The sequence below is a fragment of the Rhipicephalus microplus genome, chromosome 9 (genome assembly GCF_043290135.1).
Source record: "Rhipicephalus microplus isolate Deutch F79 chromosome 9, USDA_Rmic, whole genome shotgun sequence".
Taxonomy (NCBI): domain Eukaryota; kingdom Metazoa; phylum Arthropoda; class Arachnida; order Ixodida; family Ixodidae; genus Rhipicephalus; species Rhipicephalus microplus.
In genome coordinates, this window is record NC_134708.1 from 68,523,926 (window position 1) to 68,551,425 (window position 27,500).

A 27,500-nucleotide genomic window follows, 5' to 3' on the forward strand; every position below is an offset into this window, starting at 1 on the left:
AAGTGCGACTTACTTCGGTCGATGGCAAAATTGGTTAACGTGGTTGTGAAATGTGGTGTTAAATTGCGACCTACTTGGGTCGATGGCTAAATTGGTTAACGTGGTTGTAGGAGGGGGTGTTAAATGATTGAACACGTACACACGTATGCGAAAGGGCGGCGCTGGTCGAAGGGACGTCGATCATTGTGTTTGTGGATTCGTTGGAATTCATTTCACCGCGACCTTGGACGTCGACGCGCCGTACAAACCAACCGAGGAGCGGAAACTGAGCGAGCGAGCGCCGACCTTGAGTATATATACAGAGCGACGGCGCATGCACTGTCAGCTGTCGAATGTTCGAGAAGGGGGAGAAGCGCAACGGCGCATGCGCGCGCGTCAGCTGCCGATGTTCTCGAAGCGCGACGGCGCATGCGCGCACGTCAGCTGTCGATGTTCTCGAAGCGTGACGGCGCATGCGCGCAACATTATACAGCTAGCGAATGTTCGTGAAGAGAAGAAGCGCACGCGGTGTGTAGAGGAGGAAGGGTGCACAAATGGTGGAGGAGTGAAGCGCGCGCGGTGCGTAGAGGAGGAAGGGATGCACAGATGGTGGAAGAAGGAGGAGGAAGCTTGCGGACGGCGCCGCACTACAAGCCTCGAGTATTAGTTGCTCCGCATCTAAAAAACAAAGACACCTGGCGCAAGAGCTTCCCCATTGTATTAGCTTACTCTGGAGGAGATGGAGAGAACGAAAATTATTTTGCCGATTGGTATAGCAGTGCGGGTTGAATTTCCACCCTACGGTAACTAAAAAATTACTGCTCCCCGTCGGGGAATTAAACCCCGGTCTCCCGCGTGACAGGCAGGGATACTGACCACTATACTAACGAGGATATGTGCATGACGGCAGACGCGACGGTGTTGTCTGCAAGATCAACACTCTAGCTTCACACGACTGGTTCAGTGGGAGAGAAAAAAAAACAGATACTTGGCGCTAGAGCATCCCCATTATATTAGCTTACTCTGGAGGAGATGGAGAAAACGAAGATTATTTTGCCGAATGGTATATTAGTGCAGGTTGAATTTCCACCCTATGGTAACTAAACGATTACTGCTTCCCGTCAGGGAATCGAACCCCGGTCTCCCGCGTGACAGGCGGGGACACTGGCCACTATACTAACGAGGATATGCGCATGCACGGCAGACACGACGGTATTGTCTGCGAGATCACAACTCTAGCTTGACATGACTGTTTCAGTGGGAAAGAAAAAAAACAGACACCTGGCGCTAGAGCTTCCACATTAATTAGCTTATTCTGGAGGAGACGGAGAAAACGAAGATTATTTTGCCGAATGGTATAGCAGTGCAGGTTCAATTTCCACCCTATGGTAACTAAGAAATTACTCCTCCCCGTCGGGGAATCAAACCCCGGTCTCCCGCGTGACAGGCGGGGATACTGACCACTATACTAACGAGGATATGCGCATGACGGCAGACACGACGGTGTTGTCTGCAAGATCAACACTCTAGCTTGACACGACTGGTTCAGTGGAAGAGAAAAAAAAACAGATACTTGGCGCTAGAGCATCCCCATTATATTAGCTTACTCTGGAGGAGATGGAGAAAACGAAGATTATTTTGCTGAATGGTATAGCAGTGCAGGTTCAATTTCCACCCTATGGTAACTGAAAAATTACTGCTCCTCGTCGGGGAATCGAAGCCCGGTCTCCCACGTGACAGGCGGGGATATTGACCACTATACTAACGAGGATATGTGCATGCACGGCAGACACGACGGTGTTGTCAGCGAGATCACAACTCTAGCTTGACATGACTGTTTCAGTGGGAGAGGGAAAAAAACAAGGACACCTGGCGCTAGAGCTTCCCCATTATATTAGCTTACTCTGGAGCAGATGGAGAGAACGAAGATTATTTTGCCGAATGGTATAGCAGTGCAGGTTCAATTTCCACCCTATAGTACCTAAAAAATTACAGCTCCCCGTCGGGGAATCGAACCCCGGTCTCCCGCGTGACAGGCGGGGATACTGACCACTATACTAACGAGGATATGTGCATGCACGGCAGACACGACGGTGTTGTCAGCGAGATCACAACTCTAGCTTGACATGACTGTTTCAGTGGGAGAGGAAAAAAAACAGACACCTGGCGCTAGAGCTTCCCCATTATATTAGCTTACTCCGGAGGAGATGAAGAAAACGAAGATTATTTTGCCCAATGATATATTAGTGCAGGTTCAATTTCCACCATATGGTAACAAAAAATTACTGCTCCCCGTCGGGGAATCGAACCCCGGTCTCCCGCGTGACAGGTGTGGATACTGACCACTATACCAACGATGATATGCGCATGCACGGCAGACACGACGGTATAGTCTGCTAGATCACAACTCTAGCTTGACAAGACTGTTTCAGTGGGACAGAAAAAAAACCCCTGGCGCTAGAGCTTTCCCTTTATATTAGCTTACTCTGGGGGAGATGGAGAAAACGAAGATTATTTTGCCGAATGATATATTAGTGCAGGTTGAATTTCCACCCTATGGTAACTAAAAAATTATTGCTCCCCGTCGGGGAATTAAACCCCGGTCTCCCGCGTGACAGGCGGGGATACTGACCACTATACTAACGAGGATATGCGCATGCACGGCAGACACGACGGTATTGTCTGCGAGATCACAACTCTAGCTTGACATGACTGTTTCAGTGGGAAAGGAAAAAAAAACAAAGACACCTGGCGCTAGAGTTTCCACATTATATTAGCTTACTCTGGAGGAGATGGAGAAAACGAAGATCATTTTGCCGAATGGTATAGCAGTGTAGGTTCAATTTCCACCCTATGGTAACTCAAAAATTACTGCTCCCCGTCGGGGAATCAAACCCCGGTCTCCCGCGTGACAGGTGGGGATACTGACCACTATACTAACGAGGATATGCGAATGCACAGCCGACACGACGGTGTTGTCAGCAAGATCACAACTCTAGCTTGACATGACTTTTTCAGTGGGACAGAAAAAAAACACCTGGCGCTAGAGCTTCCCCATTATATTAGCTTACTCTGGGGGAGATGGAGAAAACGAAGATTATTTTGCCCAATGATATATTAGTGCAGGTTGAATTTCCACCCTATGGTAACTAAAAAATTACTGCTCCCCGTCGGAGAATTAAACGCCGGTCTCCCGCGTGACAGGTGGGGATACTGACCACTATACTAACGAGAATATGCGCATGCATGGCAGACACGACGGTGTTGTCAGCGAGATCACAATTCTTGCTTGACATGACTTTTTCAGTGGGACAGAAAAAAAACACCTGGCGCTAGAGCTTCCCCATTACATTAGCTTACTCTGGGGGAGATGGAGAAAACGAAGATTATTTTGCTGAATGATATATTAGTGCAGGTTGAATTTCCACCCTAAGGTAACTAAAAAATTACTGCTCCCCGTCGGGGAATCGAACCCCGCTCTCCCGCGTGACAGGTGGGGATACTGACCACTACACTAACGATATATGCGCATGCACTGCAGACACGACGGCGGTGTCAGCGAGATCACAACTCTAGCTTGACATGACTTTTTCAGTGGGACAAAAAAAAAACACCTGGTGCTAGAGCTTCCCCATTATATTAGCTTACTCTGGGGGAGATGGAGAAAACGAAGTTTATTTTGCCGAATGATATATTAGTGCAGGTTGAATTTCCACCCTATGGTAACTAAGAATTACTGCTCCCCGTCAGGGAATTAAACACTGGTCTCCCGCGTGACAGGCGGGGATACTGACTACTATACTAACGAGGATATGCGCATGCACGGCAGACACGACGGTATTGTCTGCGAGATCACAACTCTAGCTTGACATGACTGTTTCAGTGGGAGAGGAAAAAAAATTGCCCGCAGCTTCCCTCGGGGGAACACTGAGGAGGATGCGGAGCATATAATTGGTTAACGGGGTGTTAAAGTGCGACTTACTTCGGTCGATGGCAAAATTGGTTAACGTGGTTGTGAAATGTGGTGTTAAATTGCGACCTACTTGGGTCGATGGCTAAATTGGTTAACGTGGTTGTAGGAGGGGGTGTTAAATGATTGAACACGTACACACGTATGCGAAAGGGCGGCGCTGGTCGAAGGGACGTCGATCATTGTGTTTGTGGATTCGTTGGAATTCATTTCACCGCGACCTTGGACGTCGACGCGCCGTACAAACCAACCGAGGAGCGGAAACTGAGCGAGCGAGCGCCGACCTTGAGTATATATACAGCGCGACGGCGCATGCACTGTCAGCTGTCGAATGTTCGAGAAGGGGGAGAAGCGCAACGGCGCATGCGCGCGCGTTAGCTGCCGATGTTCTCGAAGCGCGACGGCGCATGCGCGCACGTCAGCTGTCGATGTTCTCGAAGCGTGACGGCGCATGCGCGCAACATTATACAGCTAGCGAATGTTCGTGAAGAGAAGAAGCGCACGCGGTGTGTAGAGGAGGAAGGGTGCACAAATGGTGGAGGAGTGAAGCGCGCGCGGTGCGTAGAGGAGGAAGGGATGCACAGATGGTGGAAGAAGGAGGAGGAAGCTTGCGGGCGGCGCCGCACTACAAGCCTCGAGTATTAGATGCTCCGCATCTAAAAAACAAAGACACCTGGCGCAAGAGCTTCCCCATTGTATTAGCTTACTCTGGAGGAGATGGAGAGAACGAAGATTATTTTGCCGATTGGTATAGCAGTGCGGGTTGAATTTCCACCCTACGGTAACTAAAAAATTACTGCTCCCCGTCGGGGAATTAAACCCTGGTCTCCCGCGTGACAGGCAGGGATACTGACCACTATACTAACGAGGATATGCGCATGACGGCAGACGCGACGGTGTTGTCTGCAAGATCAACACTCTAGCTTCACACGACTGGTTCAGTGGGAGAGAAAAAAAACAGATACTTGGCGCTTGAGCATCCCCAATATATTAGCTTACTCTGGAGGAGATGGAGAAAACGAAGATTATTTTGCCGAATGGTATATTAGTGCAGGTTGAATTTCCACCCTATGGTACCTAAAGAATTACAGCTCCCCGTCAGGGAATCGAACCCCGGTCTCCCGCGTGACAGGCGGGGACACTGGCCACTATACTAACGAGGATATGCGCATGCACGGCAGACACGACGGTATTGTCTGCGAGATCACAACTCTAGCTTGACATGACTGTTTCAGTGGGAAAGGAAAAAAACAGACACCTGGCGCTAGAGCTTCCACATTAATTAGCTTACTCTGGAGGAGACGGAGAAAACGAAGATTATTTTGCCGAATGGTATAGCAGTGAGTGACCCTATGGTAACTAAAAAATTACTCCTCCCCGTCGGGGAATCAAACCCCGGTCTCCCGCGTGACAGGCGGGGATACTGACCACTATACTAACGAGGATATGCGCATGACGGCAGACACGACGGTGTTGTCTGCAAGATCAACACTCTAGCTTGACACGACTGGTTCAGTGGAAGAGAAAAAAAAAACAGATACTTGGCGCTAGAGCATCCCCATTATATTAGCTTACTCTGGAGGAGATGGAGAAAACGAAGATTATTTTGCTGAATGGTATAGCAGTGCAGGTTCAATTTCCACCCTATGGTAACTGAAAAATTACTGCTCCTCGTCGGGGAATCGAAGCCCGGTCTCCCACGTGACAGGCGGGGATATTGACCACTATACTAACGAGGATATGTGCATGCACGGCAGACACGACGGTGTTGTCAGCGAGATCACAACTCTAGCTTGACATGACTGTTTCAGTGGGAGAGGGAAAAAAACAAGGACACCTGGCGCTAGAGCTTCCCCATTATATTAGCTTACTCTGGAGCAGATGGAGAGAACGAAGATTATTTTGCCGAATGGTATAGCAGTGCAGGTTCAATTTCCACCCTATAGTACCTAAAAAATTACAGCTCCCCGTCGGGGAATCGAACCCCGGTCTCCCGCGTGACAGGCGGGGATACTGACCACTATACTAACGAGGATATGTGCATGCGCGGCAGACACGACGGTGTTGTCAGCGAGATCACAACTCTAGCTTGACATGACTGTTTCAGTGGGAGAGGAAAAAAAACAGACACCTGGCGCTAGAGCTTCCCCATTATATTAGCTTACTCCGGAGGAGATGAAGAAAACGAAGATTATTTTGCCCAATGATATATTAGTGCAGGTTCAATTTCCACCATATGGTAACAAAAAATTACTGCTCCCCGTCGGGGAATCGAACCCCGGTCTCCCGCGTGACAGGTGTGGATACTGACCACTATAATATCGAGAATATGCGCATGCACGGCAGACACGACGGTGTTGTCAGCGAGATCACAACTCTAGCTTGACATAACTTTTTCAGTGGGACAGAAAAAAAAACCCCTGGCGCTAGAGCTTTCCCTTTATATTAGCTTACTCTGGGGGAGATGGAGAAAACGAAGATTATTTTGCCGAATGATATATTAGTGCAGGTTGAATTTCCACCCTATGGTAACTAAAAAATTATTGCTCCCCGTCGGGGAATTAAACCCCGGTCTCCCGCGTGACAGGCGGGGATACTGACCACTATACTAACGAGGATATGCGCATGCACGGCAGACACGACGGTATTGTCTGCGAGATCACAACTCTAGCTTGACATGACTGTTTCAGTGGGAAAGGAAAAAAAAAAACAAAGACACCTGGCGCTAGAGTTTCCACATTATATTAGCTTACTCTGGAGGAGATGGACAAAACGAAGATCATTTTGCCGAATGGTATAGCAGTGTAGGTTCAATTTCCACCCTATGGTAACTAAAAAATTAATGCTCCCTGTCGGGGAATCAAACCCCGGTCTCCCGCGTGACAGGCGGGGATACTGACCACTATACCAACGATGATATGCGCATGCACGGCAGACACGACGGTATAGTCTGCTAGATCACAACTCTAGCTTGACATGACTGTTTCAGTGGGACAGAAAAAAAAAACCCCTGGCGCTAGAGCTTTCCCTTTATATTAGCTTACTCTGGGGGAGATGGAGAAAACGAAGATTATTTTGCCGAATGATATATTAGTGCAGGTTGAATTTCCACCCTATGGTAACTAAAAAATTATTGCTCCCCGTCGGGGAATTAAACCCCGGTCTCCCGCGTGACAGGCGGGGATACTGACCACTATACTAACGAGGATATGCGCATGCACGGCAGACACGACGGTATTGTCTGCGAGATCACAACTCTAGCTTGACATGACTGTTTCAGTGGGAAAGGAAAAAAAAACAAAGACACCTGGCGCTAGAGTTTCCACATTATATTAGCTTACTCTGGAGGAGATGGAGAAAACGAAGATCATTTTGCCGAATGGTATAGCAGTGTAGGTTCTATTTCCACCCTATGGTAACTAAAAAATTAATGCTCCCTGTCGGGGAATCAAACCCCGGTCTCCCGCGTGACAGGCGGGGATACTGACCACTATACCAACGATGATATGCGCATGCACGGCAGACACGACGGTATAGTCTGCGAGATCACAACTCTAGCTTGACATGACTGTTTCAGTGGGACAGAAAAAAACACCTCGGGCGAGAGCTTCCCCATTATATTAGCTTACTCTGGAGGAGATGGAGAAAACGAAGATTATTTTGCCGAATGGTATATTAGTGCAGGTTCAATTTCCACCCTATGGTAACCAAAAGATTACTGCTCCCCGTCGGGGAATCGAACCCCGGTCTCCCGCGTGACAGGCGGGGAAACTAACCACTATGCTAACAAGGATATGCGCATGCGCGGCAGACACGACGGTGTTGTCATCGAGATCACAACTCTAGCTTGACATGACTGTTTCAGTAAGAGAGGAAAAAAAAACAAAGACACCTGGCGCTAGAGCTTCACCATTATATTAGCTTACTCTGAAGGAGATGGTGAGAACGAAGATCATTTTGCCGATTGGTATAGAAGTGCAGGTTCAATTTCCACCTTATGGTAACTAAAACATTACTGCTCCCCGTCGGGGAATCGAACCACGGTCTCCCGCGTGACAAGCGGGGATACTGACCACTATACTAACGAGGATATGCGTATGCGCGGCAGACACGACGGTGTTGTCAGCGAGATCACAACTCTAGCTTGACATGACTTTTTCAGTGGGACAGAAAAAAAAACACCTGGCGCTAGAGCTTCCCCATTATATTAGCTTACTCTGGGAGAGATGGAGAAAACGAAGATTATTTTGCCGAATGATATATTAGTGCAGGTTGAATTTCCACCCTATGGTAACTAAAAATTTACTGCTCCCCGTCGGGGAATTAAACCCCGGTCTCCCGCGTGACAGCCGGGGATACTGACCACTATACCAACGAGGATATGCGCATGCACGTCAGACACGACGGTATTGTCTGCGAGATCACAACTCTAGCTTGACATGACTGTTTCAGTGGGAGAGGAGAAAAAACAAAGACACCTGGCGCTAGAGCTTCCCCATTAAATTGGCTTAGTCCGGAGGAGATGGAGAAAACGAAGATTTTTTTGCCGAATGGTATAGCAGTGCAGGTTCAATTTCCACCCTATGGTAACTAAAAAATTAATGCTCCCCGTCGGGGAATCAAACCCCGGTCTCCCGCGTGATAGGCGGGGATACTGACCACTATACGAACGATGATATGCGCATGCACGGCAGACACGACGGTATAGTCTGCGAGATCACAACTCTAGCTTGACATGACTGTTTCAGTAGGACAGAAAAAAAACACCTGGCGCTAGAGCTTCCCCATTATATTAGTTTACTCTGGAGGAGACGGAGAAAACGAAGATTATTTTGCCGAATGGTATAGCAGTGCAGGTTCAATTTCCACCCTATAGTACCTAAAAAATTACTGCTCACCGTCAGCGAATCGAACCCCGATCTCCCGCGTGACAGGCGGGGATACTGACCACTATACTAACGAGGATATGTGCATGCACGGCAGACATGACGGTGTTGTCAGCGAGATCACAACTCTAGCTTGACATGACTGTTTCAGTGGGAGAGGAAAAAAAACAGACACCTGGCGCTAGAGCTTCCCCATTATATTTGCTTACTCTGGAGCAGATGGAGAGAACGAAGATTATTTTGCCGATTGGTATAGCAGTGCAGGTTCAATTTCCACCCTATGGTAACTCAAAAATTACTGCTCCCCGTCAAGGAATCGAACCCCGGTCTCCCGCGTGACAGGTGGGGATACTGACCACTATACTAACGAGGATATGCGCATGCACGGCAGACACGACGGTGTTGTCAGCGAGATCACAACTCTAGCTTGACATGACTTTTTCAGTGGGACAGAAAAAAAAACCCCTGGGGCCAGAGCTTCCCCATTATATTAGCTTACTCTGTGGGAGATGGAGAAAACGAAGATTATTTTGCCGAATGATATTGTCACGGGGTCGTGACGTGGCCGAAGACAGGAGACTTCTTGTTGGAATTTAACTGTTTATTTGGGCGAACCTGTGCCCGGTAAACAGAAAGTCCAATTACAGCAGCAGTCTTGCACAGATAGCAGTCTCAGACTGATAGCGGCAAACGGAGCGTCGGCCTACGATCAACAACTGACAAGCGGCGAAGCGCGTCGGCATTTATACTCCCGCCGTCGAATGTTCTAGCGCTATCGCTGGCGGCGGCGTGCGTTCCAGAACAATCTGTACCATTCGCACAGTGGGCGTGATCTTATCGAAATGATCTACTACAGTCCGGAACCCTCTAGAAAACTGCAGGCGCGGTTTGCGCTGAGAATCGTGTGGTGTTTTGGGACGATAACAAAACTTGGGAAATGGAACGTGGCATTGCCCCCCTCTGAAAAAGGCATCGTCTCGATGCTTTAACTAAAGATGAAGGTACAATAATAATGCAAGAAAGTACAATGAATAAATTACGATACAACAATAATACAAAAAAAACACTGGTTCTGTTTGTTAACGCGCATGAAACGGCTTGAGGCGCGCGACATGGACGACTTCAGGTCGCGATCGGCGTCGTTGAGAGTTCGTAATGCCGTCGGGGACAACCTCGTAATCAAGTGGGCCGAGACGTCGAACCACCCTGTACGGTCCGAAGTACCGTCGCAGAAGCTTTTCACTTAGTCCACGTCGGCGTATCGGCGTCCACACCCAAACACGTTCACCGGGCTGGTATTCCACGAAGCGTCGTCGAAGGTTGTAACGGTGGCTGTCAGTCGTCTGTTGATTCTTGATACGGAGACGCGCAAGTTGTCGGGCTTCTTCGGCGCGATGAAGGTACTCGCTCACATCGAGGTTTTCTTCGTCGGTGACGTTGGGTAACATGGCATCGAGCGTCGTTGCCGGGCTCCTTCCGTAGACCAATTTGTATGGAGATATCTGCGTCGTCTCCTGCACCGCCGTGTTGTATGCGAAGGTCACATACGGAAGAATGGCATCCCACGTCTTGTGTTCGACATCGACGTACATTGACAGCATGTCGGCGATTGTCTTGTTAAGCCGCTCGGTGAGGCCGTTGGTCTGTGGGTGGTACGCTGTCGTCCGGCGGTGGTTTGTTTGGCTGTATGCCAAGATCGCTTGAGTTAAGTCGGCAGTGAATGCCGTTCCTCTGTCGGTGATAAGGACCTCCGGGGCGCCGTGACGTAGGACGATATTTTCGACGAAGAACTTAGCTACCTCGGATGCACTGCCTTTTGGCAGGGCTTTTGTCTCGGCGTAGCGGGTGAGGTAGTCGGTGGCTACCACGATCCATTTGTTTCCGAAAGCCGACGTCGGGAACGGCCCCAATAGGTCCATACCAATCTGCTGAAAAGGTCGGCAAGGTGGATCAATTGGCTGCAGAAGTCCCGCTGGCCTTGTCGGCGGGGTCTTGCGTCGCTGACAGTCCCGGCATGTCCTCACATAACGAGTGACGTCGGTGGTAAGACGCGGCCAGTAGTACCTTTCTTGTATCCTCGCGAGCGTGCGAGAAACACCGAGGTGCCCTGCCGTCGGATCGTCGTGCAGGGCCTGCAGGAGTTCTGGTCGCAGAGCTGAAGGCACCACAAGGAGATACTTAGCCCGAAGGGGTGAAAAGTTTTTCTTTTGTAGAAGACCATTTCGTAGAAAAAACGACGCAAGTGCGCGCTTGAATACCTTCGGGACATCGGCGGTCCTGCCTTCGAGGTATTCTATTAGGGCCTTAAGTTCCGGGTCGGCCCGCTGTCGTTCAGCGAAGTCGTCGGTAGTTATCGTTCCCAAGAAGTAATCGTCATCCGGGTCGTCGGGTAGCGGTTGGTCGACAGGCGCACGAGAGAGACAGTCGGCGTCGGAGTGTTTTTTGCCGGACTTGTAAATGACAGTAATGTCATATTCTTGAAGTCTCAGGCTCCATCGTGCGAGGCGACCTGAAGGGTCCTTCAAAGTGGCTAGCCAACACAAGGCGTGGTGGTCGCTCACAACTTTGAAGGGCCTGCCGTAGAGGTATGGGCGAAATTTCGACGTAGCCCAGATGATGGCGAGGCACTCCTTTTCTGTTTTTCTGTTGTGGAATAATTTGCTTCTGCTTTGGATAGCGATCGGCTGGCGTAACTAATAACCCTTTCAAGTCCGTCAGCCCTCTGCACAAGAACGGCGCCAAGACCTACGCTGCTTGCGTCAGTATGTATTTCTGTCTCGGCGAATTCGTCGAAATGGGCAAGTAACGGAGGCGTCTGGAGGCGATGTTTAAGCTCCTGGAAAGCGTGTTCCTGTGGCGTTTCCCACTTGAACTCCACGTCGGCCTTAGTAAGGTTAGTGAGAGGATCGGCGATGCGGGCGAAGTTTTTCACGAACCGCCTATAATAGGCGCACAGGCCCAGAAATCGGCGCACAGCTTTCTTGTCAGTGGGCGGCGGGAATTCGGCGATGGCGGCTGTTTTCCGTGGATCAGGACGAACTCCAGACTTGCTGATAACGTGCCCCAGAAACAAGAGCTCTTCATACGCAAATCTGCACTTTTCTGGCTTCAGTGTGAGTCCGGAAGTCTTGATGGCTTGAAGTACAGCTTCAAGGCGCCGAAGATGCTCGTCGAAACTCGAAGAAAACACGACGACGTCGTCCAAGTACACAAGGCAAGTCTGCCACTTCAATCCTGCCAGTACTGTATCCATAACGCGTTGAAAAGTTGCAGGCGCTGAGCAAAGGCCGAAGGGCATCACCTTAAACTCGAAGAGGCCGTCCGGTGTTATAAACGCCGTCTTCTCTCGGTCTCTTTCGTCGACTTCGATTTGCCAATAGCCAGTCTTGAGGTCCATTGACGAAAAGTACTTGGCGTTATGGAGCCGATCAAGTGCGTCGTCTATTCGTGGGAGAGGATACACGTCCTTTCTTGTGATTTTGTTCAGGCGGCGATAATCGACGCAAAAACGTAGGGTCCCATCCTTTTTCGTCACTAACACCACGGGGGATGCCCATGGGCTGTTGGACGGCTGGATAATATCATCCCGCAGCATTTCATCAACTTGTCTCTTGATGGCCTCACGTTCTCGCGTCGAAACCCTGTACGGACTCTGACGGAGTGGTCTGGCATTTTCTTCGGTTATGATGCGATGTTTCGTGATTGGGGTCTGCCGAATTTTCGATGACGACGAAAAGCAATCTTCGTATTGCAGGAGCAGGGCCTTGAGCTGTTCTTGCTTATCGTTCGGAAGTCTGGGATTGACGTCGAAAGCTATGGGAGGGGCTTGGTTCCTGTGAGCAGGTTCCGCAGAATCGGCGAGGGCGAAAGCACTGGTGGCTTCGACAATTTCTTCGATGTATGCGACCGTTGTTCCTTTGTTAACATGTTTGTACTCATTGCTGAAATTTGTGAGCATAACCGTTGCTTTGCCTCCCCGCAACTCTGCAATTCCTCTTGCGACGCAAATATTTCGGGTGACCAACAGATGCTGACTGCCTTCAACGACGCCTTCGAAGTCAGGTGATTCAGGAGCGCCGACTGAAATAATGACGCTTGAGCGAGGCGGAATGGTGACTTGTTCTTCCAGCACATTCAAGGCATGGTGTCTAGACGGCGTGCGCGGCGGTAGTGCTTCTTCTGTGGATAACGTTATCGACTTTGTTTTTAGGTTGATGACAGCACCATGGAGGCATAAGAAGTCCATGCCAAGGATGACATCTCTCGAGCAACGCTGTAGGACTACGAAGTCGGTAGGATAAATACGGCCGTTAATGGTGACTCTCGCTGTGCAGATTCCTGCAGGCGTTACGAGATGACCTCCGGCTGTGCGGATTTCAGGGCCTTTCCAAGCTGTCCTAACTTTCTTTAACTTCGCGGCGAACGACCCACTGATGACAGAATAGTCGGCTCCAGTAACGATGAGAGCGGTCACACTGTGGCCGTCGATAAGAACGTCGAGGTCGCTAATTCGCCGTCTCGCATTACAGTTAGGGCGTGGCGTCGGGTCACGGCTGCGTCGACTTGTTCCGCTGCTTCCATGTTGCGTCGTCAGGCCACCTTCGGTAAGTGAGCTTTCGTCGTCAGGGCTTTGCCTGGTTGGCGTTGTGTTCGGAAAGCTCCGTCGCGGTGTCGTCGTCGTCGGAGGATCGTCGGTAGTTCGTCGCACAGCAACCGCACCTCCACCGGTTGCTGCCCTTAGTTTCCCGGATACGGGCTAGGAGACCGGCCCCGCGTTGGGCCAGAGTACTGTCGGTGGTGCGGTGACGTGCGGCGGCTGGGCGGCGGCGAACGCGAAGGGCTTCGTAGTGTCCACCGAGCTCCTGTCAGGTAGTCGGCGATGTCACGTGGTCGTTCTCCTGGCTGTGGGCGCGGTGCATTGACGGCGAAGCCACGCAATCCCATCTGTCGGTACTGGCAACGGCGGTATGTGTGTCCGGCCTCGCCGCAGTGGTAGCAGAGCGGGCGATGGTCAGGGGTGCGCCAGACGTCAGTCTTCCTCGGTGCACTGCGCTGGGCCACTGGCGAACGGTATGACGTCGGTGGGGGTGGTGGCGGCGGTGGCGTCTGTCAACGGAAGTGCGATGGGGCGGCGTTTTGGCGTGGACGGGGAGTAGCGTTGTGGCGCAGTGCAGCGGCGTAGCTCATAGCTTCCGGCTCGGGCAGCGGTGCGTGGGGAATTTGAAGCGATTGCCGAACTTCTTCTCGCACAATGTCGGCGATCGAATCCACTTGAGGCTGCGCCGAAGGCAACAGCTTGCGCAGCTCTTCCCGCACGATCGCTCGGATCGTTTCACGCAGGTCTCCGGAGTTACTGGCTTGAGCAGCAGCGCAGTCTGTAGTCAGGTGACGATTATACTGTCTGGTGCGCATGTCCAGGGTCTTTTCAATAGTGGTCGCTTCGGCTACAAATTGTTGGACGGTTTTCGGTGGGTTTCTCATCAGCCCCGCGAAGAGCTCCTGTTTGACCCCTCGCATGAGGAAACGAACTTTTTTCTCCTCAGGCATGTCTGGGTCAGCGTGACGGAATAGTCGGGTCATTTCTTCTGTGAAAATGGCGACATTTTCATTTGGTAGCTGAACCCGGGTCTCTAATAAAGCAGCGGCCCTCTCTTTTCGAGCGACGCTCGCGAACGTTTGCAGGAATGCGCCGCAGAAAACATCCCACGTTCGGAGCGTGGACTCCCGATTTTCGAGCCAGGTCCTTGCGGTGTCTTCTAAATAGAAGAACACACGACGCAGCTTTTCGTCATGGTCCCAGTGGTTGAGGGCGGCCACACGGTCGTATGTCTCTAGCCAGGACTCCGGGTCTTCGAACGATGACCCATGGAAAATTGGTGGTTCCCTGGGTTGATGCATGACCATCGTGGGCTGGGACGCTGCGGTTGTCATTGTCGCTGCAGTCGCGGTCATGGCCTTGGTCTTCCGCGGCTTGTCGTGTAGAAGCCCGTACTCCGGTGGTAGCCCTTGCTGTCGGCGGCTTGTTCGCTGCTCCTGGTTGGCGTCGGTGTCTTCTCCGCGACGTGGGCTGGGTTCACGGCTTGACGGGGGCGTGCGGTACATGAACGAAGCAGCACCTCCACCAGATGTCACGGGGTCGTGACGTGGCCGAAGACAGGAGACTTCTTGTTGGAATTTAACTGTTTATTTGGGCGAACCTGTGCCCGGTAAACAGAAAGTCCAATTACAGCAGCAGTCTTGCACAGATAGCAGTCTCAGACTGATAGCGGCGAACGGAGCGTCGGCCTACGATCAACAACTGACAAGCGGCGAAGCGCGTCGGCATTTATACTCCCGCCGTCGAATGTTCTAGGGCTATCGCTGGCGGCGGCGTGCGTTCCAGAACAATCTGTACCATTCGCACAGTGGGCGTGATCTTATCGAAATGATCTACTACAGTCCGGAACCCTCTAGAAAACTGCAGGCGCGGTTTGCGCTGAGAATCGTGTGGTGTTTTGGGACGATAACAAAAACTTGGGAAATGGAACGTGGCAATATAATAGTGCAGGTTGAATTTCCACCCTATGGTAAATAAAAAATTACTGCTCCCCGTCGGGGAATTAAACCCCGGTCTCCCGCGTGACAGGCGGGGATACTGACCACTATACTAACGAGGATATGCGCATGCAAGGCAGACACGAGGGTATTGTCAGCGAGATCACAACTCTAGCTTGACATAACTGTTTCAGTGGGAGAGGAGAAAAAAACAAAGACACCTGGCACTAGAGTTTCCACATTATATTAGCATACTCTGGAGGAGATGGAGAAAACGAGGATCATTTTGCCGAATGGTATAGCAGTGCAGGTTCAATTTCGACCCTATGGTAACTAAAAAAATTACTGCTCCCCGTCAGGGAATCGAACCCCGGTCTCCCGCGTGACAGGCGGGGATACTGGCCACTACACTAACGAGGATATGCGCATGCACGGCAGACACGACGGTATTGTCTGCGAGATCACAACTCTAGCTTGACATGACTGTTTCAGTGGGAGAGGAAAAAAAACAAGGACACCTGGCGCTTGAGCTTCCACATTATATTAGCTTACTCTGGAGGAGACGGAGAAAACGAAGATTATTTTGCCGAATGGTATAGCAGTGCGGGTTCAACTTCGACCCTATGGTAACTAAAAGATTACCGCTCCCCGTCGGGGAATCGAACCCCGGTCTCCCGCGTGACAGGCGGGGATACTGACCACTATACTAACGAGAATATGTGCATGCACGGCAGACACGACGGTGTTGTCAGCGAGATCACAACTCTAGCTTGACATGACTGTTTCAGTGGGAGAGGAAAAAAAACAAAGAGACCTGGCGCTAGAGCTTCCCCATTATATTAGCTTACTCTGGAGGAGATGGAGAAAACGAAGATTATTTTGCCGAATGGTATAGCAGTGCAGGTTAAATTTCCACCCTTTGGTAACTAAAAAATTACTGCTTCCCGTCGTGGAATCGAACCCCGGTCTCCCGCGTGACAGGCGGGAATACTGACCACTATACTAACGAGGATATGCGCATGCACGGCAGACACGACGGTATTGTCTGCGAGATCACAACTCTAGCTTGAAATGACTGTTTCAGTGGGAGAGGAAAAAAAAACAAAGGCACCTGGCGCTAGAGCTTCCACATTATATTAGCTTACTCTGGAGGAGATGGAGAAAACGAAGATTATTTTTCCGAATTGTATAGCAGTGCAGGTTCAATTTCCACCCTAAAGTAACTAAAAGATTACTGCTCCCCGTCGGGGAATCGAACCCCGGTCTCCCGCGTGACAAGCGGGGATACTGACCACTATACTAACGAGGATATGCGCATGCACGGCAGACACGACGGTATTGTCTGCGAGATCACAACTCTAGCTTGAAATGACTGTTTCAGTGGGAGAGGAAAAAAAACAAAGACACTTGCGCTAGAGCTTCCACATTATATTAGCTTACTCTGGAGGAGATGGAGAAAACGAAGATTATTTTGCCGAATGGTATAGCAGTGCAGGTTCAATTTCCACCCTTTGGTAACTAAAAAATTACTGCTCCCCGTCGGGGAATCGAACCCCGGTCTCCCGCGCGACAGGCGGGGATACTGACCACTATACTAACGAGGATATCTGTATGCACGGAAGACACGACGGTGTTGTCAGCGAGATCACAACTCTAGCTTGACATGACTTTTTCAGTGGGACAGAAAAAAAAACACCTGGCGCTAGAGCTTCCCCATTATATTAGCTTACTCTGGGGCAGATGGAGAAAACGAAGATTATTTTGCCGAATGATATATTAGTGCACGTTGAATTTCCACCCTGTGGTAAATGAAAAATTACTGCTCCCCGTCCGGGAATTAAACCCCGGTCTCCCGCGTGACAGGCAGGGATACTGACCACTATACTAATGAGGATATGCGCATGACGGCAGACACGACGGTGTTGTCTGCGATATCAATACTCTAGCTTGACACGACTGTTTAAGTGGGAGAGAAAAAAAACAGATACCTGGCGCTAGAGCTTCCCTTTTATATTAGCTTACTCTGGAGGAGATGGAGAAAACGAAGATTATTTTGCCGATTGTATATTAGTGCAGGTTGAATTTCCACCCTATGGTAACTAAAAGATTACTGCTCCCCGGCGGGGAATCGAACCCCGGTCCCCCGCGTGACAGGCGGGGATACTGGCCACTATACTAACGAGCATATGCGCATGCACGGCAGACACGACGGTATTGTCTGCGAGATCACAACTCTAGCTCGACATGACTGTTTCAGTGGGAGAGGAAAAAAAACAGACACCTGGCGCTAGAGCTTCCACATTATATTAGCTTACTCTGGAGGAGACGGAGAAAACGAAGATTATTTTGCCGAATGGTATAGCAGTGCAGGTTCAATTTCCACCCTATGGTAACAAAAAAATTACTGCTCCCCGTCGGGGAATCGAACCCTGGTCTCCCGCGTGACAGGCGGGGATACTGACCACTATACTAACGAGGATATGTGCATGCACGGCAGACACGACGGTGTTGTCAGCGAGATCACAACTCTAGCTTGACATGACTGTTTCAGTGGGAGAGGAAAAAAAACAAAGACATCTGGCGCTAGAGCTTCCCCATTATATTAGCTTACTCTGGAGGAGATGGAGAGAACGAAGATTATTTTCCGATTGGTATAGCAGTGCAGGTTCAATTTCCACCCTATGGTAACTAAGAAAGTACTGCTCCCCGTCGGGGAATCAAACCCCGGTCTCCCGCGTGACAGGCGGGGATACTGACCACTATACTAACGAGGATATGTGTATGCACGGAAGACACGACGGTGTTGTCTGCGAGATCACAACTCTAGCTTGACCTGACTGTTTCAGTGGGAGAGGAAAAAAAAAACAAAGACACCTGGCGCTAGAGCTTCCCCATTATATTAGCTTACTCTGGAGGATATGGAAGGAACGAAGATTATTTTGCTGATTGGTATAGCAGTGCAGGTTCAATTTCCACCCTATGGTAACTAAAAGATTACTGCTCCCCGTCAGGGAATCGAACCCCGGTCTCCCGCGTGACAGGCGGGGATACTGACCACTATACTAACGAAGATATGCGCATGCACGGCAGACACGACGGTGTTGTCAGCGAGATCACAACTCTAGCTTGACATGACTTTTTCAGTGGGACAGAAAAAAAACACCTGGCGCTAGAGCTTCCCCATTATATTAGCTTACTCTGGGGGAGAGGGAGAAAACGAAGATTATTTTGCCGAATGATATATTAGTGCAGGTTGAATTTCCACCATATGGTAACTAAAAAATTACTGCTCCCCGTCGGGGAATCGAACCCCGGTCTCCCGCGTGACAGGCGGGGATACTGACCACTATACTAACGAGGATATCTGTATGCACGGAAGACACGACGGTGTTGTCAGCGAGATCACAACTCTAGCTTGACATGACTTTTTCAGTGGGACAGAAAAAAAACACCTGGCGCTAGAGCTTCCCCATTATATTAGCTTACTCTGGGGCAGATGGAGAAAACGAAGATTATTTTGCCGAATGATATATTAGTGCACGTTGAATTTCCACCCTGTGGTAAATGAAAAATTACTGCTCCCCGTCCGGGAATTAAACCCCGGTCTCCCGCGTGACAGGCAGGGATACTGACCACTATACTAATGAGGATATGCGCATGACGGCAGACACGACGGTGTTGTCTGCGATATCAATACTCTAGCTTGACACGACTGTTTCAGTGGGAGAGAAAAAAAACAGATACCTGGCGCTAGAGCTTCCCTTTTATATTAGCTTACTCTGGAGGAGATGGAGAAAACGAAGATTATTTTGCCGATTGTATATTAGTGCAGGTTGAATTTCCACCCTATGGTAACAAAAAGATTACTGCTCCCCGGCGGGGAATCGAACCCCGGTCCCCCGCGTGACAGGCGGGGATACTGGCCACTATACTAACGAGCATATGCGCATGCACGGCAGACACGACGGTATTGTCTGCGAGATCACAACTCTAGCTCGACATGACTGTTTCAGTGGGAGAGGAAAAAAAACAGACACCTGGCGCTAGAGCTTCCACATTCTATTAGCTTACTCTGGAGGAGACGGAGAAAACGAAGATTATTTTGCCGAATGGTATAGCAGTGCAGGTTCAATTTCCACCCTATGGTAACAAAAAAATTACTGCTCCCCGTCGGGGAATAGAACCCTGGTCTCCCGCGTGACAGGCGGGGATACTGACCACTATACTAACGAGGATATGTGCATGCACGGCAGACACGACGGTGTTGTCAGCGAGATCACAACTCTAGCTTGACATGACTGTTTCAGTGGGAGAGGAAAAAAAACAAAGACATCTGGCGCTAGAGCTTCCCCATTATATTAGCTTACTCTGGAGGAGATGGAGAGAACGAAGATTATTTTCCGATTGGTATAGCAGTGCAGGTTCAATTTCCACCCTATGGTAACTAAGAAAGTACTGCTCCCCGTCGGGGAATCAAACCCCGGTCTCCCGCGTGACAGGCGGGGATACTGACCACTATACTAACGAGGATATGTGTATGCACGGAAGACACGACGGTGTTGTCTGCGAGATCACAACTCTAGCTTGACCTGACTGTTTCAGTGGGAGAGGAAAAAAAAAACAAAGACACCTGGCGCTAGAGCTTCCCCATTATATTAGCTTACTCTGGAGGATATGGAAGGAACGAAGATTATTTTGCTGATTGGTATAGCAGTGCAGGTTCAATTTCCACCCTATGGTAACTAAAAGATTACTGCTCCCCGTCAGGGAATCGAACCCCGGTCTCCCGCGTGACAGGCGGGGATACTGACCACTATACTAACGAAGATATGCGCATGCACGGCAGACACGACGGTGTTGTCAGCGAGATCACAACTCTAGCTTGACATGACTTTTTCAGTGGGACAGAAAAAAAACACCTGGCGCTAGAGCTTCCCCATTATATTAGCTTACTCTGAGGGAGAGGGAGAAAACGAAGATTATTTTGCCGAATGATATATTAGTGCAGGTTGAATTTCCACCATATGGTAACTAAAAAATTACTGCTCCCCGTCGGGGAATCGAACCCCGGTCTCCCGCGTGACAGGCGGGGATACTGACCACTATACTAACGAGGATATGTGTATGCACGGAAGACACGACGGTGTTGTCAGCGAGATCACAACTCCAGCTTGATATGACTGTTTCAGTGGGAGAGGAAAAAAAACAAAGACACCTGGCGCTAGAGCTTCCCCATTATATTAGCTTACTCTGGAGGAGATTGAGAGAACGAAGATTATTTTGCCGATTGGTATAGCAGTGCAGGTTCAATTTCCACCCTATGGTAACTAAAAAATTACTGCTCCCCGTCGGGGAATCGAACCCCGGTCTCCCGCGTGACAGGCAGGGATACTGACCACTATACTAACGAGGATATGCGCATGACGGCAGACACGACGGTGTTGTCTGCGAGATCAACACTCTTGCTTGACACGACTGTTTCAGTGGGAGAGAAAAAAAAACAGACACCTGGAACTAGAGCTTCTCCATTATATTAGCTTACTTAGGAGGAGATGGAGTAAACGAAGATTATTTTGCCGAATGGTATATTAGTGCAGGTTGAATTTCCACCCTATGGTAACTAAAAGATTACTGCTCCCCGTCGGGGAATTGAACCCTGGTCTCCCGCGTGACAGGCGGGGATACTGACAACTATACTAACGAAGATATGCGCATGCACGGCCGACACGACGGTGTTGTCAGCGAGATCACAACTCTAGCTTGACATGACTGTTTCAGTGGGACAGAAAAAAAGAACACCTGGCGCTAGAGCTTTCCCATTATGTTAGCTTACTCTGGAGGAGATGGAGAAAACGAAGAATATTTTGCCGAATGGTATAGCAGTGCAGGTTCAATTTCCACCCTTTGGTAACTAAAAAATTACTGCTCCCCGTCGGGGAATCGAACCCCGGTCTCCCGCGTGACAGGCGGGGATACTGACCACTATACTAACGAGGATATGTGTATGCACGGAAGACACGACGGTGTTGTCAGCGAGATCACAACTCTCGCTTGACATGACTTTTTCAGTGGAACAGAAAAAAAACACCTGGCGCTAGAGCTTCCCCATCATATTAGCTTACTCTGGGGGAGATGGAGAAAACGAAGATTATTTGGCCGAATGATATATTAGTGCGCGTTAAATTTCCACCCTGTGGTAACTAAAAAATTACTGCTCCCCGTCCGGGAATTAAACCCCGGTCTCCCACGTGACAGGCAGGGATACTGACCACTATACTAACGAGGATATGCACATGCACGGCAGACACGACGGTGTTGTCAGCGAGATCACAACTCTAGCTTGACATGACTGTTTCAGTGGGACAGAAAAAAAGAACACCTGGCGCTAGAGCTTCCCCATTATATTAGCTTACTCTGGAGAAGATGGAGAAAACGAAGATTATTTTGCCGAATGATATATTAGTGCAGGTTGAATTTCCACCCTATGGTAACTAAAAAATTACTGCTCCCCGTCGGGGAATTAAACCCCGGTCTCCCGCGTGACAGGCAGGGATACTGACCTCTATACTAACGAGGATATGCGCATGACCGCAGACACGACGGTGTTGTCTGCGAGATCAACACTCTAGCTTGACACGACTGTTTCAGTGGGAAAGAAAAAAAAACAGACACCTGGCGCTAGAGCTTCCCCATTATAATAGCTTACTCTGGAGGAGATGGAGAAAACGAAGATTATTTTGTTTGATTGGTATAGCAGTGCAGGTTCAATTTCCACCCTATGGTAACTAAAAGATTACTGCTCCCCGTCAGGGAATCGAACCCCGGTCTCCCGCGTGACAGGCAGGGATACTGACCACTATACTAACGAAGATATGCGCATGCACGGCAGATACGACGGTGTTGTCAGCGAGATCACAACTCTAGCTTGACATGACTTTTTCAGTGGGACAGAAAAAAAACACCCGGCGCTAGAGCTTCCCCATTATATTAGCTTACTCTGGGGGAGAGGGAGAAAACGAAGATTATTTTGCCGAATGATATATTAGTGCAGGTTGAATTTCCACCATATGGTAACTAAAAAATTACTGCTCCCCGTCGGGGAATTAAACCCCGGTCTCCCGCGTGACAGGCAGGGATACTGACCACTATACTAACGAGGATATGCGCATGACGGCAGACACGACGGTGTTGTCTGCGAGATCAACACTCTTGCTTGACACGACTGTTTCAGTGGGAGAGAAAAAAAAACAGACACCTGGAACTAGAGCTTCTCCATTATATTAGCTTACTTAGGAGGAGATGGAGTAAACGAAGATTATTTTGCCGAATGGTATATTAGTGCAGGTTGAATTTCCACCCTATGGTAGCTCAGTTCGGCAGCGGTGCTTCGAAGGACGCACACGTTAGGGAAATTCACTTTGTCTTACAGATATCGCAAGACGACTGGTGTGGTTTCCGCAGCATCTTGCAGCGGGAGGTGGGCTTCGTGTGGCCATTGCCGGACATCAAGGACGGTACCAGCCCAAGCGACTAGCGAACCTGCGTGACGGATCTGCGCAGACCCAACGGACACAAACGCCACCAGGGAACCGTCTGTGATATATACCTGCAGCAACTCGTCTATCGCTCAGTTCGGCAGCGGTGCTTCGAAGGACGCACACGTTAGGGAAATTCACTTTGTCTTACAGATATCGCAAGACGACTGGTGTGGTTTCCGCAGCATCTTGCAGCGGGAGGTGGGCTTCGTGTGGCCATTGCCGGACATCAAGGACGGTACCAGCCCAAGCGACTAGCGAACCTGCGTGACGGATCTGCGCAGACCCAACGGACACAAACGCCACCAGGGAACCGTCTGTGATATATACCTGCAGCAACTCGTCTATCGCTCAGTTCGGCAGCGGTGCTTCGAAGGACGCACACGTTAGGGAAATTCACTTTGTCTTACAGATATCGCAAGACGACTGGTGTGGTTTCCGCAGCATCTTGCAGCGGGAGGTGGGCTTCGTGTGGCCATTGCCGGACATCAAGGACGGTACCAGCCCAAGCGACTAGCGAACCTGCGTGACGGATCTGCGCAGACCCAACGGACACAAACGCCACCAGGGAACCGTCTGTGATATATACCTGCAGCAACTCGTCTATCGCTCAGTTCGGCAGCGGTGCTTCGAAGGACGCACACGTTAGGGAAATTCACTTTGTCTTACAGATATCGCAAGACGACTGGTGTGGTTTCCGCAGCATCTTGCAGCGGGAGGTGGGCTTCGTGTGGCCATTGCCGGACATCAAGGACGGTACCAGCCCAAGCGACTAGCGAACCTGCGTGACGGATCTGCGCAGACCCAACGGACACAAACGCCACCAGGGAACCGTCTGTGATATATACCTGCAGCAACTCGTCTATCGCTCAGTTCGGCAGCGGTGCTTCGAAGGACGCACACGTTAGGGAAATTCACTTTGTCTTACAGGTGAGACCTTTTGTATCACGGAGTTTTTTTTTTTTAGTGTTAGTTTTTTAGCACTGCTGCCGAACTCAGCGCAAAGTGTTTGTGATGCCAAAGGGGGCTGCAAAAGACACTGGTGGTGATGCTGATAAGGATATGTTGGATGGTAAAGACCTTCGGGAATTAATTAGAGCGTTCGACACTTTCAAGCGAGACTACCGATCGGACATGAGGGAACTAAAAGACAGCGTGTCGTTCTGTACGGACATTTGTAATGACGTAAAGGGAATAGCAGAAAACATAAAACAGCTCAGAAAGGAAATGCATGGCATTGTAAACGAGAACAAAGCACTCAAAGCAGAAAATGAAAGGCTTGCGCAGAAGTGTGAAGAATTAGAGCAATACCAGCGCCTCAATAATGTAGAAATAAAGGGAGTGCCAGCTGAAGATGATCCAGTACTTACAATACAAAAAATTGGGAAAAGCGTGGGTGAGGCTGTAGAAGCAGCTGATCTCGACACGTGTCACTGGGTACGTAGCTCAAAGCAGAATGCGCAAAGCATTATCGCTCGTTTTGTGCGACGAAGCAAACGAAATGCGTTTCTGTCAAAATGCAGAAAACAAAAGATAGACAGTTCAGTGCTTGGAAGTGAGGCGAAGACGCCTATCTACGTAAACGAGAATCTCACACAGGCTAATAAAGCACTGCTTTCAGCCGCAATTCAAAAAAAGAAAGCTGCCAACTGGAAATTCGTCTGGACGAACAGCGGAAAAATTTTGGCTAGAAAGGATGAAGGCTCATCTGTAGTTCGTATCGCCACACAGGCCGATCTTATTCAGATATGCGCTGATACTGCTTTGAATGCCTAGTGACATACTTCCTAGCGCAACATCTTTTTTAACATCTTTGCCCTCATTTCACCATGCCTGAGCTAGAACATGGTACAAACTATTACACGACTGATGCCTTCAATTCTGAATTCTCACTTCCTGCAAAACGTTTTTCGCTTCTACATATCAATAGCAGAAGCCTTAAGAACAAAGTTGACGCGATTACAAATTTTCTTCACTCTTGTACCGTATCATTTGACGTGATAATGTTCTCAGAAACTTGGATTCACGGAAAAAGTGCCCTATATATCTGGGTACCATTCTGAGCACCTGTGCCGCAGCGCTAAGAAGGGAGGGGGCGTTGCTATATACTTCAAAGACACGCTTACTTGTGAAAAGTTGCCTCACCTTTCCGTCATAAATGATGACGTCGAGTGCTTAGCTCTACGCATTGGCAAGGTGCTCGCAGTGGTTGTGTATAGGCCACCTCTTGGAAAGGAAGTAAACTTTCTTCATTTCTTCGAGACGCTACTGTGTGATAATTCTTTCACTTTGGGTTCATTTGTTATTATGGGTGACATAAACATTGATCTGAAATCATCACACACGTACTCTAGGGAATTCACTACCATGTTGGACACGTATGCCTGTAAAAATTACGTAGATATACCCACTAGAATCACAACACACAGTGCCACGTTACTGGACGTCTGCATTACAAACCTTTGCACAGACTACATAAAAACGGGCGTTTTCTCTTCCGATATTAGTGACCACCTGCCGGTATTTTTACTGGCCACCTTATATGAAAATAAGCCTCAAGAGCAAATGTGTTCTCGACGTAACCTAAATGACATCTCGCGCGAAGTATTTAGAAACTTAGTCCAAGGACTTGACTGGAGCATTATATTAGACCAGGCAGACGCCAACACTGCCTATGACATGTTTTTCGAGATGATCCATAAATGTTTTGACAATGCATTTCCGCTCAAGAAAATCATGGTGCAGCGAAACAAAAAATATAGGAAACCATGGATAAACAAAGGTCTATATCAACGCATAAAGGCTAAGAATAAATTATACCACGAATTCATTAGTTGTCGGGACCCTGAAGTGTTTTGTAGATACAAAAAAATTCGAAATACTCTGAATGCTGATTTAAGAAAAGCCAAGAAAAATTACTACACAGCAAAGTTTGAGAGCATTTACGATAACCCAAAGAAGGTATGGCAAATGGTAAATGCTCTAACTAATAGAATGGAACAGTGCAGTGATATAAAAGAAATGACTATAAACGGTACAACTATATATGCTGAAGATTTGGCTAACTCAATAAATGCACATTTCATAAATGCCGGTTGTTATGAAGAGCCAAATGACATTGACCGTGATACTAATATCCCGGATACACCTATGATAGAACACACAATATTCTTACAACCAACATCTCCTGCTGAAGTGGAGGCATCAATAAGGCTACTGAAAAGTAATGTCGCACCAGGCATTGATGAGATTGGTGCGAAAGAATTAAAACAAGTATCCCACCTTATTTCGGAGGCAGTTGCTCATATTGTTAATCTCATGTTGTCAACTGGTGTTTTTCCACAAAAACTCAAAGTAGCACGGGTGACAGCTATATTTAAAGGTGGCCTTAGAAATAATTTATCAAATTACCGACCGATATCGGTCCTCCCCATTATGTCGAAAATATTTGAAAGTGTGATTAACCAAAGACTGGTTTCTTTCTTTGACAAACACAAAATTCTTTCTAATAGCCAATATGGTTTTCGGAAAAACAGATCAACTGAAAAAGCATTGTGCTACATCAAAGATAGTATACTTACGAACATAGATAGCAAAAATTTCACACTTGGTTTATTTCTAGATTTGAAGAAAGCTTTCGATTCCATAAAATATAATATTTTATACGACAAACTATCTAGGTATGGGGTGCGGGGAGTAGCATTAGAGCTCATTAAAAACTATCTGAGTCACCGTTCTCAAATTGTGCAAATACAAAACGCAAAATCATCGAAACTAAAGCTAACACAAGGAGTTCCTCAGGGGTCCATACTGGGGCCATTTTTATTTCTTGTTTATATTAACGATATTGTAACTATAGCAAACTCTCCTGAAATTATTATGTATGCCGATGACACTAATGTTTTTTTTAAATCCACAGACTTAACTGATTTGGAAACTAAGGCCAACGAGTACCTTGCGTTGCTCTCGACTTGGCTAGGCCAAAATAGACTGCAGCTTAATATAGCAAAGACAAACTATGTCATATTTCGTGCTCTGAACAAACAACTTAGCCGGGAAATAGTTCTAACTTTCCAAGGGCATGAGTTAACCAGGGTTAAAGAGCAAAAGTTTCTTGGTGTCTGGTTCCAAGAGCATCTTTCGTGGAACGTTCATGTTAATAATTTAGTCGTTGAACTCTCCCGAGCTGTTGGCTGCTTGTATAAAATTGCACCCTTGATACCTATCTGGTTGAAGCAAAACCTATATAATTCATTGTTCTACTCTAGACTATGCTACGGAATACTGGTCTGGGGTACCACTACAAAAACCAACTACAATAGGATTATTCGTCTACAAAAAATGATACTGCGCATTTATGAAAGTTATCAGGGGCCATGGTACCAATTAAGCACGTCACCGTTATTTTTAAAATATCAAATGCTTCAAGCAAACAAAGTTTATGACTTCAAACTACTGCAGTATATACATTCCAATGCACTATATCTAGACGACAGCAGCAGTAATGAAGTCCCATACGACATGAGACTGAAGAGAAGACGAACATTAAAAACCAGGACTAACTATGGTACACAAACAACCAGCCACCAAGTACTA

General features: G+C 48.6%; 26 non-coding genes across 26 annotated transcripts; all 26 read right to left on the bottom strand.

Moving 5' to 3' along the window:
* Positions 1–800: 800 nt before the first annotated feature.
* On the bottom strand, positions 801–872 carry TRNAD-GUC (transfer RNA aspartic acid (anticodon GUC)). The gene has a single exon. It is a non-coding gene; the product is annotated as a tRNA-Asp (tRNA).
* Positions 873–1,385: 513 nt separating this feature from the next.
* Positions 1,386–1,457, bottom strand: TRNAD-GUC (transfer RNA aspartic acid (anticodon GUC)). Its single transcript has one exon. It is a non-coding gene; the product is annotated as a tRNA-Asp (tRNA).
* A 517-nt stretch (positions 1,458–1,974) lies between these two features.
* Positions 1,975–2,046, bottom strand: TRNAD-GUC (transfer RNA aspartic acid (anticodon GUC)). The gene has a single exon. It is a non-coding gene; the product is annotated as a tRNA-Asp (tRNA).
* A 510-nt stretch (positions 2,047–2,556) lies between these two features.
* On the bottom strand, positions 2,557–2,628 carry TRNAD-GUC (transfer RNA aspartic acid (anticodon GUC)). Its single transcript has one exon. It is a non-coding gene; the product is annotated as a tRNA-Asp (tRNA).
* Positions 2,629–5,322: 2,694 nt separating this feature from the next.
* Positions 5,323–5,394, bottom strand: TRNAD-GUC (transfer RNA aspartic acid (anticodon GUC)). Its single transcript has one exon. It is a non-coding gene; the product is annotated as a tRNA-Asp (tRNA).
* Positions 5,395–5,912: 518 nt separating this feature from the next.
* TRNAD-GUC (transfer RNA aspartic acid (anticodon GUC)) lies at positions 5,913–5,984 on the bottom strand. The gene has a single exon. It is a non-coding gene; the product is annotated as a tRNA-Asp (tRNA).
* Positions 5,985–6,495: 511 nt separating this feature from the next.
* TRNAD-GUC (transfer RNA aspartic acid (anticodon GUC)) lies at positions 6,496–6,567 on the bottom strand. The gene has a single exon. It is a non-coding gene; the product is annotated as a tRNA-Asp (tRNA).
* Positions 6,568–7,085: 518 nt separating this feature from the next.
* Positions 7,086–7,157, bottom strand: TRNAD-GUC (transfer RNA aspartic acid (anticodon GUC)). The gene has a single exon. It is a non-coding gene; the product is annotated as a tRNA-Asp (tRNA).
* Positions 7,158–7,670: 513 nt separating this feature from the next.
* Positions 7,671–7,742, bottom strand: TRNAD-GUC (transfer RNA aspartic acid (anticodon GUC)). The gene has a single exon. It is a non-coding gene; the product is annotated as a tRNA-Asp (tRNA).
* A 225-nt stretch (positions 7,743–7,967) lies between these two features.
* Positions 7,968–8,039, bottom strand: TRNAD-GUC (transfer RNA aspartic acid (anticodon GUC)). The gene has a single exon. It is a non-coding gene; the product is annotated as a tRNA-Asp (tRNA).
* A 7,380-nt stretch (positions 8,040–15,419) lies between these two features.
* TRNAD-GUC (transfer RNA aspartic acid (anticodon GUC)) lies at positions 15,420–15,491 on the bottom strand. The gene has a single exon. It is a non-coding gene; the product is annotated as a tRNA-Asp (tRNA).
* A 226-nt stretch (positions 15,492–15,717) lies between these two features.
* TRNAD-GUC (transfer RNA aspartic acid (anticodon GUC)) lies at positions 15,718–15,789 on the bottom strand. Its single transcript has one exon. It is a non-coding gene; the product is annotated as a tRNA-Asp (tRNA).
* Positions 15,790–16,013: 224 nt separating this feature from the next.
* On the bottom strand, positions 16,014–16,085 carry TRNAD-GUC (transfer RNA aspartic acid (anticodon GUC)). Its single transcript has one exon. It is a non-coding gene; the product is annotated as a tRNA-Asp (tRNA).
* Positions 16,086–16,309: 224 nt separating this feature from the next.
* On the bottom strand, positions 16,310–16,381 carry TRNAD-GUC (transfer RNA aspartic acid (anticodon GUC)). Its single transcript has one exon. It is a non-coding gene; the product is annotated as a tRNA-Asp (tRNA).
* A 225-nt stretch (positions 16,382–16,606) lies between these two features.
* Positions 16,607–16,678, bottom strand: TRNAD-GUC (transfer RNA aspartic acid (anticodon GUC)). Its single transcript has one exon. It is a non-coding gene; the product is annotated as a tRNA-Asp (tRNA).
* Positions 16,679–16,901: 223 nt separating this feature from the next.
* Positions 16,902–16,973, bottom strand: TRNAD-GUC (transfer RNA aspartic acid (anticodon GUC)). The gene has a single exon. It is a non-coding gene; the product is annotated as a tRNA-Asp (tRNA).
* Positions 16,974–17,776: 803 nt separating this feature from the next.
* On the bottom strand, positions 17,777–17,848 carry TRNAD-GUC (transfer RNA aspartic acid (anticodon GUC)). Its single transcript has one exon. It is a non-coding gene; the product is annotated as a tRNA-Asp (tRNA).
* A 223-nt stretch (positions 17,849–18,071) lies between these two features.
* On the bottom strand, positions 18,072–18,143 carry TRNAD-GUC (transfer RNA aspartic acid (anticodon GUC)). The gene has a single exon. It is a non-coding gene; the product is annotated as a tRNA-Asp (tRNA).
* A 226-nt stretch (positions 18,144–18,369) lies between these two features.
* On the bottom strand, positions 18,370–18,441 carry TRNAD-GUC (transfer RNA aspartic acid (anticodon GUC)). Its single transcript has one exon. It is a non-coding gene; the product is annotated as a tRNA-Asp (tRNA).
* Positions 18,442–18,658: 217 nt separating this feature from the next.
* TRNAD-GUC (transfer RNA aspartic acid (anticodon GUC)) lies at positions 18,659–18,730 on the bottom strand. The gene has a single exon. It is a non-coding gene; the product is annotated as a tRNA-Asp (tRNA).
* Positions 18,731–19,827: 1,097 nt separating this feature from the next.
* TRNAD-GUC (transfer RNA aspartic acid (anticodon GUC)) lies at positions 19,828–19,899 on the bottom strand. Its single transcript has one exon. It is a non-coding gene; the product is annotated as a tRNA-Asp (tRNA).
* Positions 19,900–20,125: 226 nt separating this feature from the next.
* TRNAD-GUC (transfer RNA aspartic acid (anticodon GUC)) lies at positions 20,126–20,197 on the bottom strand. Its single transcript has one exon. It is a non-coding gene; the product is annotated as a tRNA-Asp (tRNA).
* A 217-nt stretch (positions 20,198–20,414) lies between these two features.
* TRNAD-GUC (transfer RNA aspartic acid (anticodon GUC)) lies at positions 20,415–20,486 on the bottom strand. Its single transcript has one exon. It is a non-coding gene; the product is annotated as a tRNA-Asp (tRNA).
* A 224-nt stretch (positions 20,487–20,710) lies between these two features.
* TRNAD-GUC (transfer RNA aspartic acid (anticodon GUC)) lies at positions 20,711–20,782 on the bottom strand. The gene has a single exon. It is a non-coding gene; the product is annotated as a tRNA-Asp (tRNA).
* Positions 20,783–21,294: 512 nt separating this feature from the next.
* TRNAD-GUC (transfer RNA aspartic acid (anticodon GUC)) lies at positions 21,295–21,366 on the bottom strand. Its single transcript has one exon. It is a non-coding gene; the product is annotated as a tRNA-Asp (tRNA).
* A 1,091-nt stretch (positions 21,367–22,457) lies between these two features.
* Positions 22,458–22,529, bottom strand: TRNAD-GUC (transfer RNA aspartic acid (anticodon GUC)). Its single transcript has one exon. It is a non-coding gene; the product is annotated as a tRNA-Asp (tRNA).
* Between the last annotated feature and the right edge of the window lie 4,971 nt (positions 22,530–27,500).